Source organism: Lineus longissimus, chromosome 9 (assembly GCF_910592395.1).
Source record: "Lineus longissimus chromosome 9, tnLinLong1.2, whole genome shotgun sequence".
Classification (NCBI taxonomy): domain Eukaryota; kingdom Metazoa; phylum Nemertea; class Pilidiophora; order Heteronemertea; family Lineidae; genus Lineus; species Lineus longissimus.
In genome coordinates, this window is record NC_088316.1 from 6,995,185 (window position 1) to 7,011,906 (window position 16,722).

Consider the following 16,722-nt stretch of genomic DNA (forward strand, 5'->3'; position numbering starts at 1 on the left):
AGTAAGGTGTGCTTACTCGTTTTACTGCTTTCCATTCCCGGAGAGCGTTATCAAATATCTGCCGCAAGGCAACAAATATCTGCCGCAAGGCGCTTCAAATATCTGCCGAAAGGCATCAAATATCTGCCGCACCAATAAAGTTCATTTTGTTAACCAACTCTTTATCTTCTTTTCTTCACATACAAAAAAGACCGTCCCAAACATTTGGCTGCATCCACTTCATCAATGTCCAGACAACAGTCGGTTCATTTGACCATTGTAAAGCACCAGGCCCCACCTCACAAAATACACTGTAATAATTATGTACCTTGTGTCCATGTGCATGTTATTAGTTCCACCTACGCTGCATGAAGACAAGGACTCCACTCTTTGACGTCACCACACAACTCCTTGACGTCATCACACACCCCACTACTGCAACGGCAATAGAAATGACTTTACGTCATAATACCAGGGTGACGTCAACTCAGTACTTCAGCATGCACTGATATAGCAAGAAGGTCTTTCGCATCAGCACCTCTGCGTGCTAGACGTTATAGCTTCACGTTGCCTCATAATAACGGTACCGACACACACTTGGCCCTTGCCTTCACTTATCCATTTCAGCTGAGCGCCAGGCCCTTGGGCCTCTTGTTTTCAATAAAGTTAACTTTTTCTGACAAATTAGAATTTTTTCTAAATTTTTTCTTCAGAAATGGGAAGAGGACATCTGGGGCCAACGGTTATAAAAGAAACAGCAAGAAAAAGGGACTACAAATAGTCTTTCAACCAAATTTTATTACAAAATTACATCAACACAATGTCATCTAAACAAGATGGCCGCCAGCAGGTCACATGACCATGTGACTAAATTTAGATCCGAAAACTGCCAAAAAGTCAAAGTCCATCAAGTTGCCAACACAACCATATGTGTTTTTCCATGGAATCTTTGCTAGTTTTCACACAGGAGTTTTCCAAAAGGCCTTTAAAAAGCCAAAAAATGGCTCAGCACTCTGGGGGTATATAGGGCCAGCACTGAAAGGGTTAAGCCAATTGCTAGTTTCACATTTTTCATGGAAAGGTACTCAAGAACGTCATCCATTGACGAACTTCTTTTCTGTTTCTTTGGTGTAGCAGCACATTCTGAAAAAAAAAAATGTGAATACTTAAGTATTTGCAGCTGTAACCTTTCAGCTCGACCAGAACACCCATGACAAACCTTTTTTTGTCGGTTGTATTTTCAATCACCAAAAAGTAATCCTACAAAATCAGTCCAAGCAATATATTCAACACAAATTTGGTACTAGCTAGACCTGTTTTGCATTCTTGAATTGAAGGCGTAAGGCCCCAAAAGGTTGATATATTCTGCAGGAGCTGTGCAATGCAAGTAGAATCATCTTCACACTGACAAAAAAGACTGCAAGGCAAACAGCCGTTAGGACAACACCAACTAGAATTGTCGGTTGAGTCTGCAGGCAGACTCTGGAGTCTCCGTCAAATGTGGGGTGCTTTGTTGAGGAAGTGGAGGAGGCAGTATGTTTTGGTTAAAAGTTTATTGGGAAAATAGATATATACATATATACATAGTTGGAGATTAAAAGTCGGGTTACTGGTTTGTAGACCTTGGTATGAGAATTGTCTTCGCTGGCAAGGTTTGCATTGGGTTTATGTTGCTGCTGTGTTAACGCTGTGTTGGGATAGCAGTGATGGTGATGTTGTGGTAGCTGTAGTAAGTGTGGACTGTGGAGAATTTGGTATCAGGTGTGGTTGAGTGTTGGTAGATGTGGTCTAGTAGTGTGCCTCCTGTGGTGGTTGGTGTGTTGATCATTTGTGGGAAGCCATAGTCTGCTAATATGTCTGTAATTTGGTTTTGTGGCTGAGTGAGGAAGTCGATGTTGTAGTCACCAACGGCTATGATGGTATTGTTTGTGTTAGCCGTGATGGTACGTTGAAGGAGTTGTGCTAGTTGTGGGACAAATGAGCTGATGCTGTACTTGGGTGGACGGTAGATGTTGATGATAGTGAGGTTGTTGTTGGTGACGTGGAGCAGTAGATGTTCCAGGGCGAGGTCTGTGTACTTGTGGTGAGTATGTTGGATGTTGGCTTTAATGTAGAAGCCAACTCCGCCGTGGGTCTTTTGTGCATATGAATTATTGTGGTTACCGGTGTTGTTGGATGTGGTGTAGCTTTGTTGTCTTGGATTGTTGATGAAAGTGTGGTTGGGGATGGTGAGAAGTGCATCATGTTCATTGGCAGTATGCAGCCATGTTTCTGTTAGGCAGATGATGTGTGCCTGTAGGATGTCAGTGTTTTGTTTGAGGTCATGAAGGTGATTGTGGAGACCTTCGATGTTGTGGTGGGCAATGATGAAGTGGTTGTCATTGACGAGCGTTGTTATGGGATGAGCTGGGGTTATGTCTACTGGTGGCATGTTGCTCATGCATTCTGTGACCTCTTTGTTGCAGTATATCTTTGTGAACTTGTCATCTAGGAGGTGAAGGCCTTGTAGAGATGTGACGCGACTTAGGGCAACATAGGCTTGGCCGGCTGTAAAGACGTTTTGCAGTGATACTGCTGCTTGGTCTGTTGTGACACCTTGGACTTTGTGGGCAGTGCATGCCCAGGCTAGTGTCAATGGGAATTGGTGTCGTATGTAGTTTGCCCCTGGGGGTGATCATACATGGGGTGATGTTTGATGATGACTGAGTGTGGTGGGATGGTGTGTTTGCTTGATTGTTGTTGCATGTGCGCAATACCTGTTTGTTGGTTAGTGAAGCAAACGCAAATGTAGGGCGGAAGTTGTGTGGTTGGATCGGGTGGGGGTATTTGAGTAATGGTGCCACGAGCGCCGTTGACTAAGCCATCAGGTACATCTAGGTTTTGTATGAGCATCACTTGAGCATGTTTTGCCAGAAAGAGAGTGTCATTGGTTGCCTTTGTGAGGTCTGTTGTAGGCGTTGGTCTTGGTGCTGTATGCTTTTTTGCGCGTTTGTTGCCCTGTTTTTTGTAGATATCTAGTGGTGGTATTTCTTGGATATCTGGACACTTTGCTAGCAGCTGTTGATGGTTGAAGGCATGTACTTCTTTTCTTGTTGGATAGATGTGGAGTATGTCATCTGGAACAGGTCGATTGATGGCAGCTAGTAGCATGGCGTCGTCTTGCGGGGCAAGTGGCTAATCTTTCGTTTTGGTTCGTAGGCGATTTAGCATTTCAGCGAATGAAATGTCGTCTTTTTAGCGCATAATGTCATCTAGCTGATACTGGAAGAAGTCTTTCCAAATGTTGGTGTTGCTATTGATGTTCCTGTACAAGGGGGGAGGTATGACTGGTGGTAGTTGGTAGAAGTCACCCACAGTTAGGATAGCAACATTGCCAAAGTTCACATGGCGTGACTGGGTTTTTTTGGTTTGGTTGAGGCGACCATGTATGTATGTCATTAGGCGTTGGTTGATCATTGAAACTTAATCGATGATGACCAATTGAACATTCTCTAGCTACAAGCGTAGCGGTGTCATGTTCTTTTCACTCATGGATTTGTATGGGAGTGTCAGAGACTTTGGTATCGACAAGCCTGAATGGGTTGTTTGGGCATCGATGTTTTTTGCAGCTGGTCCTGTGCTTGCCAGTATTAGTACCTTCATGTCTGAAGGGTCTTGTGATCCTTTTTTGAGTTGTCTGTTGGCCTCATGCGTGATACAGTTAATGCGGTGAGATTTGCCAGTGCCAGCTCCGCCAGTGAGGAAGAAGTGGAATGGTGGGAAATCTGGGTTATTGGCACGGTTGGCACACCACCAACTGATGTAGTTGAAGAACTGGCGCTGTTTTGGGTTGAGGTTGCGGATCATTTGCTTGATATCGCGGTGAGGTTGGTTGGTTGTTTCGATAGTGTAGGTTGTACTAGCATGAGTGTCGGACTCTGTGAGAGGATGATTTGCTGATGTGCAGTTTAGATCGGATGTGGTGTTTTCTGGTGGCAGTTCGACTTCGTCTTCTTGGAGTTGATGGTTTCCATCATCATGGCGTTGTTGTTCACTTACAGGGGCTATTTCTGCCCAAGCATCGTCTTGATCTGGGTTGTCTTGTAGGACTTCAAGTGCTGCCTCTACTGCGAACTTGAGTGCTTCATACACTTGTTGTTGGCGTCGTACAAAGGTTTGCACTTCCTCATCAGCTGTTGTGCCGGTGGTGTAGTAATCTGCGTAAGTTGCATGTGGTGGTGGCATGAGGTCTTCATCAAAACGATGCGGCAGGTAGAAGCGTAGAAGGTATTCATAGAACTTCTCGGCCTGTTTTTCGACACTTAACTTGGGGAAGCGAATAACTGCTTTCTTTGAGCGCTGCTGGATGTAGCCCATGTTGTTTTGCAGTTGGTATTTTGGTTGTTCAGTAGGTATATTGTTGTCTTGTTCCAGGTTGTTATTGTCCTGTTGGTGATTGTTGTTATCATCTACAGTTTGTTTTTTGGATATAGTAGTTTGACGGTAGTTTGCTGCAAAGTCGGCTAAGTTCATGTTGGTGAACATGTCATTGTCTGGGCTTGCTATGTAGCGATCCAAAATGTTTTTGGTCCAGACCTGGTTGTTCTGATCATTTCTGTTGTTTTGGATAACTTGGAGTGGTAGTGTTATGCTCGTGTTGTCCTTGTCTGTGGGGATGAAGACGACATCAGTTGTGCAGGACTTCAGGGGCATGCTGGTAGCACGGTAAACTGCCTCTAGGACGCTTATTTCACGGTGTGTGACGTAAACATTTCCTAGTTGTTTCATTTCTTTTGCTACATCCAAGTTATTTTCTTTGCACTCTTTTTCAGCCTGTTTTAGAAGGTTGCCTAGTTTGCGTTCAGCTTTGCTGATGTATGAGACTATGTACATCACACAGCTGTATGCATCCAATATGAATTGTATGTCCATGTTTGCATTCCAGGCTCGCAGCAAATCTTCGTTGTAGGGGTTTACCCAGCAATCTTGTGGTTGCCTTTTCAGAACGACGGTGTTCCTTTTTGATAACGTAGCTATGCTGTCCTGGAAAGTGTCTTCTGAAACGCCTGCATCTTCAAAGACGGAAGTTCCCCAGCTTCCTGACTGTATGACTGCGCGAACCTTGGTGATGTTTTCTCTTGCAACTTGCTTGTCGTGTTCTGTGATTTCGTCACTTGACTTGGGTCGGGCAATGAAAGTGATACTTGATAGTGGGCGAGGGAAGTTAAATCGGCACACTTTGTTTCCTTTGCGACAGGTTTCTGAATGGCCAGGGCTGTGCATTTGGACCTTGCTGACTATGTTAAAAAGTTCCTCATCAAGTTGTTGATTTGGCATATGACATGTAGTGTACATGTCGATAAAGTTGCAGATGTCCTGGTCAGTGTTTCTGTCCAAGAGTAAAGCGCCTTCACACCAGAAGATGCAGTGTAGGTGAGGCCAGCCGCACTGCTGGAATTCTGTCCTGTAAAAGTGATTTGTGATTTTGCCAATGGGTTCTGCTGCACTGAGTATCACGTCTTTGATGAAGGTTTCGGCTCTATATTCAAACATGCGCGCTGCTGTTACTGGATTACTGGCAATTATTTCTTGGTGTTGTTTCCAAGAAATGTTTTCTGGGACTGTTTTGCCTTGTTGGCGGAGAATGGTGTTGACAATTTCTGGCCATCGTCTGTCAGCAGCAGAAAAGCTGCAAAACCATGTTGGGATGCCCAACTGTTGGATCATAGCAAGTAGTTCTTTCAGGGTTCTCTCCCAGTATGGAGGTGTGCCTCGGACTGGCTGCAGGAAACGGTAACCTTCCTTTTGCTTGATGAGGTCTTTTAGGGAGTTGCGATCAATCAAATCATCTGCAGTAATAATGTGGCCGTCGGTTGTAGTTGAGGTTCCCTTCCTCAGTGCAATGGAGATGTTCTGACTGTATTGCGTGTATTTCAGTCATGTATTGTGCGTAAAAGATGATGTTTTGGTCTTGGGCAAAGCGTGTGTCTGCATTGAACAATCTGGAGTTGAAATACCTTGAGAGTGGTAGCTTGGTGTCACGGTTATGCGTAAAGCCAAATTTTCCATCAGGGAATTGAACTGGAAATGCTTGTTCTTCACAGTGGGGATGTGTGAAAAGCCCAATAGGACTATGCTTTTCCCCTGGTGCGAGGCAGTATACATTTGTATCTGTAGTGTCAAGGTAGTGTTGTCCAATATCTGCTGGCTGTAGGGAAGTCTGGAATAGCATGTTTGTGTTGTCATCTGGCACTTGTTCTGTTGGGTTGGGGTTGATTTCAGCATTATCGTTGTGCGAGTTGTCGCTAGGATGAGACGGCATTGGCTGTGGGGCAGAACCTGTTGGTCTCTCGATAGGTGTTGCTGAAGTTGATGCTGTTGGATTGAGGTGTTCTTCGTGGCTGAGTGGTTCCTCTGGAATGGGGGCAAACGTCACATCACTGTAAAGGTGATTGTGTTGTTTTAGGTCTTGCAAGGCTGTATGCATTTTGTCAGGGGAGGCATACTGGTACAAATGGTGGCTCTTGTACTGAAGTTTACGTTTTAGTTTCAGTTTGACGAGGTGTTCATTTGTCGGTAGGCGGGGCAATATTTGTGCGGTAGTGTCAACATCTGAGGGTACACAGACCACAGGGCCGTGTATACCTTTTTGGGAACCGGAAGGCAGGCTGTGAATTTTCATGAATGGTATTATTTTTGAAATGAGATGCTTTTCCAGTGAATTCAGTGTTTTTAGTGAAGTTGGTATTGGTGTTAGCGCCAAATTGTTTGTTAGAGCTTGTGGTGGGGTATTCTTGTTTTTGAGGTGATTGTGACAGCAGTGGCATATTGATGGTTGTGGGTTGGCATGACTAGTTTGTGTGGGTGGGGAAAGATAGTTTTCGGGGTTAAAATGGCGAGTTTGTTTTTTGAACAGTAACCTATTGCATGAGACACATGTGAACACTGGTCCTTCCGTCATTTTCGTCCTTAATATATTAAGGGCAGTCACAATTGAATTGTCTACTTGAGGTTTGGTAGTACTAGTGTTCCTTTTTGATTGTTTTTTTCTTCCTTGTAGCATAGTCTGAATCATGCAAGTAGCGTCCACGTTTGCTTGCATTTTGATTCGGATAGTATTTTGAGTAGTCTGTTGTTGCCGTACTAGAACATTTGCGTTTTTGCGACGTCCTGGCTGTTGGTGTACTGGGTGTTGGCCCAGTACAACTGTTTTGCAGGTGGGCCGCTTGTTTGGAGTTAAAGTCAGTGAAGTAGTTTGTTAAAAGGGGCGCAGGGAAAGCAGCAGTAGCGTTCTGTGGGTTGATTGGTTTGCCTGGCTCCTTCATACGTACTAAACGCATACGTAGACGACTTTGTTCCTTTTTTTACGAGCTTTTGCCTGAGCCTCTTTTCCCTTGAGCCATTGTTACTGCAAGAAGAGAAACAAGACGTATGAGTACTATATAATATATTTCTTTATTAGAAAAAATAATTGTGCTGAATATGTTGGGCAGGCTTTTGATACAATGGCAGTGGAAACGGTGCTTGTGATTTTAAAGTGGATATTGTCAATTATTGCAACGTGTCAACCAGAATATAATGATATTCAGCTGTTTTCAGTGTTTAAGCTTTGTGCAGCGGTGAGTGTTGAAGTTTGCTGTGACTAGAATGCATTGGCAGTCAGCTCTTCCTGTTAAAAGTTTAATAAGACTAGAAGTTACCAATTCAGCAGTATATTTGAGTTTGATATGACTACGGTACTATGAAAGTACATTTTGAGATGAAATACAGTATTGATATGTTGGTCTAAGCCAGACATTTTGTAGAGACAAAATTGTTGATTGCACAGAAAAATGTCAGATTTCGTCTTGCATCTCTTTGTTGTCAACAGCTTTGGTCTCATCTGAAGAAGGGCATTGTTGTCAACTGTTGTTGCGGGGGCATCGAAATGAGCAAGCAGTTGATCATTGAGTTCTTCATTTTCCTCCTTTAAAGTTGCGACTTGTGTTTGCAGGGTACTGATGCTTTTGTTAGCAGCCATGAGTTTAACATGGGTGTGGTTTTCCATTTGTTGATACTTGACAACTTGGCCTTTAACCTCTGCAAGAGCCTGTTTGAGTGAATCTATCTCTTTGTTGTGATGAAATGTTACATTGGCGAGGTTTGTTTTTGCGAGACGAACACCACGCCTCACGCCCGCTGAACCGACCTCCAGTTTGTGTTGTGTGAGATGGTAGAGTCCGGTGAAGATGGCGTCTTGCCAAGCATCATCTGATGTACTGAAATAAAATGAAGCACTGTAAGAGACGATGTATATGCATTGTTCTTTGGTACATAGCCCAGGTGTCCTTGTAGGAGATGTGCTGACTCTGCAGTGTTGGGGTACAAATATCAAAGGTTGATTGTGAAGTTAATTGCAGTATCTTTTGATGTGAAGGACAAGTGTAATGCAGAGTTGTGCTGTTGCCGTAGGAGCACTGTCAATATAAAACATCACCTTTGTGAACAGTGCATGCACATGTACAATGTAGATGCCATTCTTCACTAAGTGGGGATTGTATAGAAAACTTACGCGTTTGAATCACTGCCTTGTGGTGAGAGAGCAACTTTACCTCGCCCTAGCGGTGGTGGTGTTGTCTTAGTAGGGGTAGATATGCTGAAAGTTGAGGGAAAGTATTAACAAATGAGAAAGAAATTAATTGTAGTCTTGAAGAAAATGTTTTGTAACTAAACTCTAGGAAAAACATCCAGGCACATTCATTTTAAAATTGTGCAAGCTTGTTTTAGTTGTAGCATGATTGAAAAGGTGATGATAGTGTTGTAATAATAGTACTAATTGTTGTGAGGCAGAACTTACGCATGAGAAATGCTGCTTTGCATTGAAGACGCGACACTGCTACGTCCAGGTGATGGTGAACATTTGAGAGGACTGTATGGACTGAAGTGAAAACAAGGGTGAAAATAAGTTTTGTATTACTGTCATTATCAATGATTTAGAGGATTGGTTGGCCATGAAGGCAGGGCGTCAATTTCAGTGGAGTGTTAATTGTAACAAAGCAGTAGTTTAGGGAAAACCCAACAAATACGAGGGGAGTGCGGCATTGGTTGCATTAGCGTAATTAGGCTGGATCATCATCATCATCATCATCAAGAAATGGCACTTCATACAATAGTGGAACACAACTAATACCTTTGATAATGATGGCGCTGTGGTGAAGATGTAGTATAGGAACGCGCAGCTGGTGGTGTGGTTCTGGTAGGTGTGGTCTGAATAGAAGTGAAGTGACTTGTTCTGACAGGGCTTTGCTTGCTGGAAGTAAAAAGGGTGGGTTTAGCAGAGTTATCATGAGCAGTACGTGTTGACAACAGAAATAATGTATGTGGCACAGGTAGAGGTAAATGCCATGGTTGGGGGGGGGGGGCGTGTAACATTCAGAAATATTGATGTTATACGTGGTGTGTGTGTGGCGTATGAGAGCATCAATGTGGAACTTACTATGTCTCTGTTGATTCAAATGATGTCACAGTTGAGGGCGTCTGTTACTTTGCAATCACTTGCCTCGCCTGGCTCTGTCTGTGGTCCTGTTTCTCTTTCACTTTCACTTCCTTAGCCTTCTTCAAAACTTTTTCGTGAGCTACATCCTCGGACTCAGTAAACAAGGACGATCTGGTGCTTTGTCTTTTGTTTTGACCAGCCATACTGAAGATGGGGAAAAGAAAGTTACATGCTATTACCTAGCGGTATTTTTTAGTAGGCGACAGTCCGATTTGGGCCCGGGATTATGTCGCCTCGTGTTGCATGATGTTTACACGACGCCATTATGAAAAGCGCATGTGCAGTACATAGCCACTGTTCCGCGTGCGCGGAATGTACAATCAATCAATCAATCAATCATTTGGGATTTAAGGTGCCTATATCCACAAAAAAACGTGATCAAAGACACCAGAGAAACCAATCAAAAAAATATAAGCTGCTGGCCATTTTGACAGACTGCTGCCTAGTTAGAGAACAGGAAAGTTTTCAGCTTTCTCTTGAAGACAAGGATACTGCTGCTCGCACGGATTTCCTGTGGTAGCCCGTTCCACAGGCGCGGCGCAACACAAGCAAAAGCCCTGTCTCCAGAGGAAGCCATCCTGCTGCGTGGTTGCACCAGCAGCAGTCTGTCCGAGGAACGCAATGATCGGGACGGGTTGTACATTGTTAGAAGATCTTGCAAATAAACTGGCGCAACACCATTTATGCATTTAAATGTTAACACTTTCAGCGCCATCCGACGTAACTTTACGTCTTGCAAGTTCACACGGTTGAGCCATCCGACGTAATATTACGTCGCATTTTTAAATTTCCCGCTTTGTCTTCGAGGCGACTAGCAGCGCAGTATAGGGGAAAATAATTTAACTATACAGCGCTTGAGGTGATAGTATGATGTTCAGCCAATGTGCTATTTATAGCCAAGATCGTCTGCATTCGAATAGGCACAATGGCGGGTCGAAGATTGATGACGGGGGCAGATGTAGCCGAGAGTATGCCAAAAAGCGGGTATTCGGAAAGACACCAGATATTACTGTTCTATGTGTGGGGTATCATTGTGCAAAATCAAGTGCTTTGCTGACTATCATTCCAAATATGCATTGTAAAGAGATCTAATAAAGAAGAACCAACACAGAAAATTTCATGTAATTATCTTTATTCCTTCTATTGTTTTCATAATTTTGAAAAAGGGTAAAAAGGGGCGTAACCTTGGCCCCTGGGGGAAGTACGTTAAATATGGCTGGGCGCTGAAAGTGTTAACAACATAGGCTTAGGCAAAGCTAATGCATTAACTTTTGGATTTAATGGGAAATTGAAATCAATGTAGAGAAAAAAGTAAAGCTAACATCTTTTTGATATTTTTCAGGTATAAGAAGGGTACTAAGGAGATTTTATTTTTATACTCAATAAGCGTATACAATGTTTCATTTCAAGGTCACATGACCTTGAACTTGGCCAAATCAAGCAATTTCACCATAAAAATTAAAGGTGTGACCATGTGATTTTTTTCAATCATTGCAATTTCTGACAAAACAAGGCTAAGAAATTGACCAAAATGGTGAATTTGGAAAAATAGGCAGAATTTTCGTTTCAATATTTGTGAATTTTGGGGGGAAAATGAGTTTTTTTATGTTTTCTCTCAAAAAGTGAAGAATTCTGACAAAAATTGGATTATATTCAAAATTCACCAATTTGATGCAGATTAACAGTAGAAAATTCATGAATAAGGTGTTTACTACTACTATTTACAATATTTAGGCCCTGCCAGTGCCTGAACATGTGTTTTGGGTGAAAAAATGCATTTTTCTGAACAATAATGCATGATTTTTGCCGAAATGCACAGAACTTGATAAATTTGCCAAAATAGCAATACAAACCCACATAGAATTGATCTTTATATGCAAATAAGGCAATCCTATGCAACTTTGTTGTATCAGGATGTGACTGGGTTGTTGTTTTGGGTAAAAAGAAGCATTTTTCAACCAAAAAACACAATTTCTGCCGAAATTTTTGAAACTTCATAAATATGTCCAAATAACCAGATTAACCAGGATAGAATTAAACTTTATATACATATGATACCATTTTTGTCAGATAAGAAGGTGACTCAACCACCATTTTGGGTGAAAAATATGTGTTTTTCCACCAAAAAGTACAGTTTTTGCCGTAAATAAAGTGAGAGAGAGTCTCTGTTAGACAGCCCAGTTTCTTCCTCCACCTGCAGGAACTGCCAGACTTTATTGTTTATGCTCAAAAGAAAAAAACAAATTCATTTGAAACAAAAATATTGTCAGTAAATGCCAATAAAGAACTGAATATGACTTCACAATTCAAATCTACTGTCAATAAAATAAATTAGAGGGGGTACAAACAATAAATTGGACCAGCTTTTCTTATCTATTTTACGTAGGAACGGCTGCTCGCATCAATTGTTTGCCCTCCCACCGCACCAAAAAATATCAAACGCCACTTACGCCCTAACTGGGATTGATATTAATAATATTTTTCATCTGGTCTACTTCCATTAATCTACACTTTGTTTTTGTCAAGAAAATTCCTCATAAATACGTCGATATACGGAAGAACTACGATTTATCAATTTGGGGAAGAACAGCCCAGTGCCAATCTCGCCCGCAGGACGTTAATCGCGTTACGCCATCACAAAATGTGTTGCGTAGCGACTGTGAATGGCTGGAGACGAGATCGCCACAACACTGCATTTGAGTCATAGAAAAATTACGCGGGGTGTCATGGAATTTCCCTCGGCGGCGGCTTATTATTGGGTCTATTTCAATGGAATTTTATATTCGTCCTCTCCATTGATTGCTTTGTCATTCTGGGGGGGTTAGCTGTAATGATTACTCACCGTTTGGCTCTAATTTATCCTAAAAGAGCGGCCGTTCCGTTGCACTGACGGCGGCCATTCGCCCGTGTTTATTTCCCATCGTTTTGGCGGCTAACCACGTGATATATGTAAATTTAGTGACGAATAAAGGGGATTCCAAATTTTGATTGGATCAGACGATAAATAACACGGCGCGGGAAGTTTGAATATGCATATTTTTCCTGCATAATTAGGTGAAAACATCGATGACGTCAAAACGTAAACACGGCTTGAAATGGCTGACGCGGCGCTGATTTCTGTGGTTTTGGCATGGTTTCAAGTCGCGATTGTGGAATAAAAACGCAAAGACATTCCATCAAAACGATGTATTTATTTAATAAAGGTATGAGGAACAACATGGTATTAATAATTAGGGATGTTAGCAAGGTTTATATGGTGAATTTGGCGTATTTGTGTGACTATGATTTCGTTACGGTTCACATGGTCACACGCATGTAGGGTGTTAATGCATAGGGTTGCCTAAGCCTAAACAACAGAACTTTAAATTTAATTCTGCTGGCTACGGGCAACCAGTGGAGGTCACGGAGAATGGGAGAAATATGATCTGATCTTGCAACTCCAGTCACCATCCTCGCTGCACAATTCTGGACCCTTTGCAATGAAGCAACACTCTGCTGAGGTAGACCAATCAGCAGTGCATTCAGCCCATCCAATGTGCATGTCACGAATGCATTTACAAGCGTAGCAGTTGCATCAGGGGTCAGAAACTTTCTGATCAGACCAATGTTGTGCAGGTGATAATAACTGGACCTGCAGATAGATCGTATATGGTACAAACTGAGGAGGGGAGGCGGTACCGTTGATGGAGTATTGTCATATCATATATATTAAAGTTTACACTCTCAATATCCATTAGATATCGTGACCTCTCATGGCAACTGGTCAAAAAAGTGCTTGGCAAATTCTGACTGCATCTTCGGTCATCCTAAACTGCGTCCACCAGGTTTAAAGTCAGATATAAAGTCATCAAAATGAAATTTAGTAATCATAAACGAAATAAATACACCATAAACGCATTTCTTGAAAACTTCATGACATTGGGGTGTAAGATGAGGGAGTTACTATCTAAAATCACAAACCTCCTTTAGTGTTATGAAGCCCTGTCATTGCCTCCAAGTTGAATCCAAGATGGCCGCCGACAGGGTGGTGGACGCTGGTACATTTTAGGCAATAACTTGCTCATTTTACAAACAAATGTCACGAAATCTTCATGAAACACAGAAAATGTTCTGCTTATTTCATTTATTGCCATTAGATTTTATTTTGATAACTCTAAACTTGATTTTAAACCTGGTGGATGCTGGTGGACGCATTTTAGGATGACCCTGCATCCTTGCATGCGGCTGCTGTATTCAACCTAACCTGTCATCTGGTCATGCCGGCCATCATCGGCCGATCTCCATTTTAAACTTGTTTTGTATCACATGAAATAGTTGCCATCCATCAACATACTTCGCCCACCACAATCACCTAACTGTAAATAATGGCCCTGCTTGAAGAACAACCATACCACGGGACGGCTCAGAACAAAAAATTCACTTACTTTTGCGATGAATAATTCAACGATTTCACATGTGCCTTAAACACTATTCTGCACATGCGACTTGCGCATGACCGGAACTTGATCGTCTTATCAACGCCGTCGCCTCGCTCCAAGGCCCTGCCTGTATTGATCACTATTGTTGCCGCGAAAATTTGTTTGTAGCAAGAATAACTTATAACAACAATGAATCATAAAAGATTTCAATTTATTTCTCAGCAAGTGTGTTCCTGTAATCGTTGCTCTTAAGTACGAATTTATCAATTGCGGTCATTTTCAGTCCATTTCCACGGGCCACTTCCTGTCCAACATGGAAGCTATCGAAATTGGCAGGGAATATGGTCGCATAATACGTCTCGTTTGGAGAATGTGCAATGGCGGAAATTGAAATTGGCAGGGAATATGGTCGCATGATACGTCTCGTTTGGATATTGTGTAATGGCGGATCAAATTTTCACGACCCATCGCCAAACGGCTGTCTCGTCCCCTAAAATATGTTGTTATTTCTCGCTAAATAATTCTGAAAATAACACTGCACACCTTTGATGTTTCGATAAACAACTCATTATACTATTTGATTTACTTAATGTCCAGCTTTCCCTAAACTTCGCGAACACGAATCCACCTGGGTTCTCCAATCACTAATGATATACACAGTGCATTGCATACACCGTAGTCACCTGGAACGGGGTTATAAATTGGGGGAATTTGCCTAGCTAAACCAAGAGTCTCCTTTCAACCCTACATACGTAGGTTGACGGAGACTAAATGTCAACTCACCTCCAGACGCACCAAGACTTTCCATGGCATGCTTCCGGATCATTTTCCCCTTTTCTACTTCTTTTTTTTCAAGTGTTCTTTTTATTTCCTTTTTTAGGGGATGTCGTCTGTGCCTCTGATTTCAGATCATTTGCCTCCCTTATTAGTTCGTTCCTCTCACTAACCTCCTCATCAGTCCCCGAACTGCAAAAATATACAGGACTGTCACACACAAAGTAGTAACAGGCAATCAGATTTATATCGAGGCTTGAAAGAGAATATTTCATTTGAGGAGCAACTTTTATTTTGGATAAAGTTTCAATTATGCAACAAATGTCTTAATTTGATTGCTTTCATGAATAACCTAGTAAGATGCAAAAAATGCTTAATCTTGTAATACTAATAGCCTTGATGAGCAATTCCTGAACTTCTATGTGGCAAACTGCAGTGCAGGCCTTTTCATTCACGAAAAAAAATAAGTGCAGGAGGCATTCAGACACTTCTGTCCCTTCTGTCCCATTGGTGCTTTGCAAGAGTAGAGTAAAATTAAAAGCAAATAATGAGATGCAGAGGGAGTCAATCCAATCAAAGGAAAGGTCAGTCTTCTTTCTTCCAAGGACTGCCAACTGATCCCTTTACAAATATTTACGCTCGAATTGATTCCAGTTCGTCCTTTTTGAACTTCAACTGAAGCACACAGAAGCTGTCCATAATCCCTCGTTCCGTTGCCTCCTTCTCCCCTTCGAATGTCGAATTAAAGCTATTAAGTACATCTCTCAATTTTACTGTGTCTGTGAAAGGATTAGTAGTTACGATTTCTTTCAACAGAGCTATGTCTTTCCCCATTGTAAACTTGTACAATTTTCGTGGCGTGTTTGTTGCCATGTTCTGAAAAGAAGACTATGACATGTCATTGTAAGCAGGTCAGAGTAGACTACACGAGACAGACACTTAACACATAAAGGGGCAGGCCGTTCGATTTATTTAATCATGGTCCAGTTAAATAGAAATTCACTTGTACACAATAGTCACTCAGTGCAGTTATAATGCGTTGGAATTTGCTGAAACTTGATATTTATGGTGTTTGTAGATCAGTCTACACAACGGTAATTGTGGCGTCTTCAAAGAGATAACAAGTCTCATTCGTTGGTTCTTGATTCGTTTAATTCTTGTTACCTTCACTACGTAATACTGTAACACAACAAATAGGAATCATAAGTAAGAATCATAGTACAGAAATTATAAAACATCAACAAAGAATCATATCATGAGAAGACAGACGGAGGAAGAAAGGGTTTACATTGTTGTAAAGTCTAAGGATTGTTCTAAACGACAGAGGGGACAAAAGAATGTCACATACCACTATTAGTATTACTACATTTAAGAGCTATAACGAATTCTGTACTGTCATTGTACTGTAAAGCGATGACCAGCTTCTTCATTGATAGCTGCTGCCACCTATCGTTATTGCCAAGAAACAAAATGAAATCAGCATGAGCGAAGCTGCCCCTCATTTCAATAGCCAATTACACCTCTGTTACATTGTTTCCTATCATGACAATCAGTTCAGTAAAGTCTATATGCCTTTCGCTTTCACTAGGTACCGGCAGCCAAATTTTCAAATTCATGATATGATGTGGAAAACTAGTTTTTCCAACTCAGTTTGGTGTCAAATAAACACACACAAAATTTCAGCCCGATCGATTGAACGGTTTTTGAGATCCGAGGGTCAGGGGTACCCCCCATGCCAGGGGCCCCCGAAATTTCAAAAAAGTGGTTTTTGGAGGCCTATATTTAAAAAAGTAAGTACAATATCCATTTATTTATCCTATTTTCCAGCACTGCCTACCCCCTAGTATGCAGAAATGCAAATTCACAGCATTTGAAGGTGTAATAAACAAATTATGACCATCCAAAAATGCAATTTTCCTCAATGGCCGCCCCCTGATTTTGGTGAAAATGGCATTTTTAGGGGGTCATAATACAGAATTTAAAGGTTTCTGATGTCTGAAAGCATTATTTTCCCAATTAGAACTGTGGGGACAGTGA

At 41.8% G+C, this 16,722-nt stretch overlaps 1 protein-coding gene across 2 annotated transcripts in view; it reads right to left on the minus strand.

The window, feature by feature from the left end:
- Positions 1-664: 664 nt before the first annotated feature.
- The window catches only part of LOC135493239 (uncharacterized), a 29,171-nt gene continuing 13,113 nt past the window's right edge, over positions 665-16,722 (minus strand). The window contains exons 9-16 of one of the 2 annotated variants that reach the window (XR_010448212.1): positions 15,323-15,561; positions 14,695-14,877; positions 9,434-9,637; positions 9,128-9,247; positions 8,795-8,875; positions 8,510-8,593; positions 8,090-8,216; positions 5,894-7,366 (exon numbers count right to left, since the gene is read on the minus strand). The gene's annotated coding sequence lies outside the window, so the exon portion shown is untranslated. Of the gene's footprint in view, positions 1,123-5,893; positions 7,367-8,089; positions 8,217-8,509; positions 8,594-8,794; positions 8,876-9,127; positions 9,248-9,433; positions 10,568-14,694; positions 14,878-15,322; positions 15,562-16,722 lie in introns of those variants that run through there. The other variant, XR_010448213.1, reaches the window with a different exon arrangement.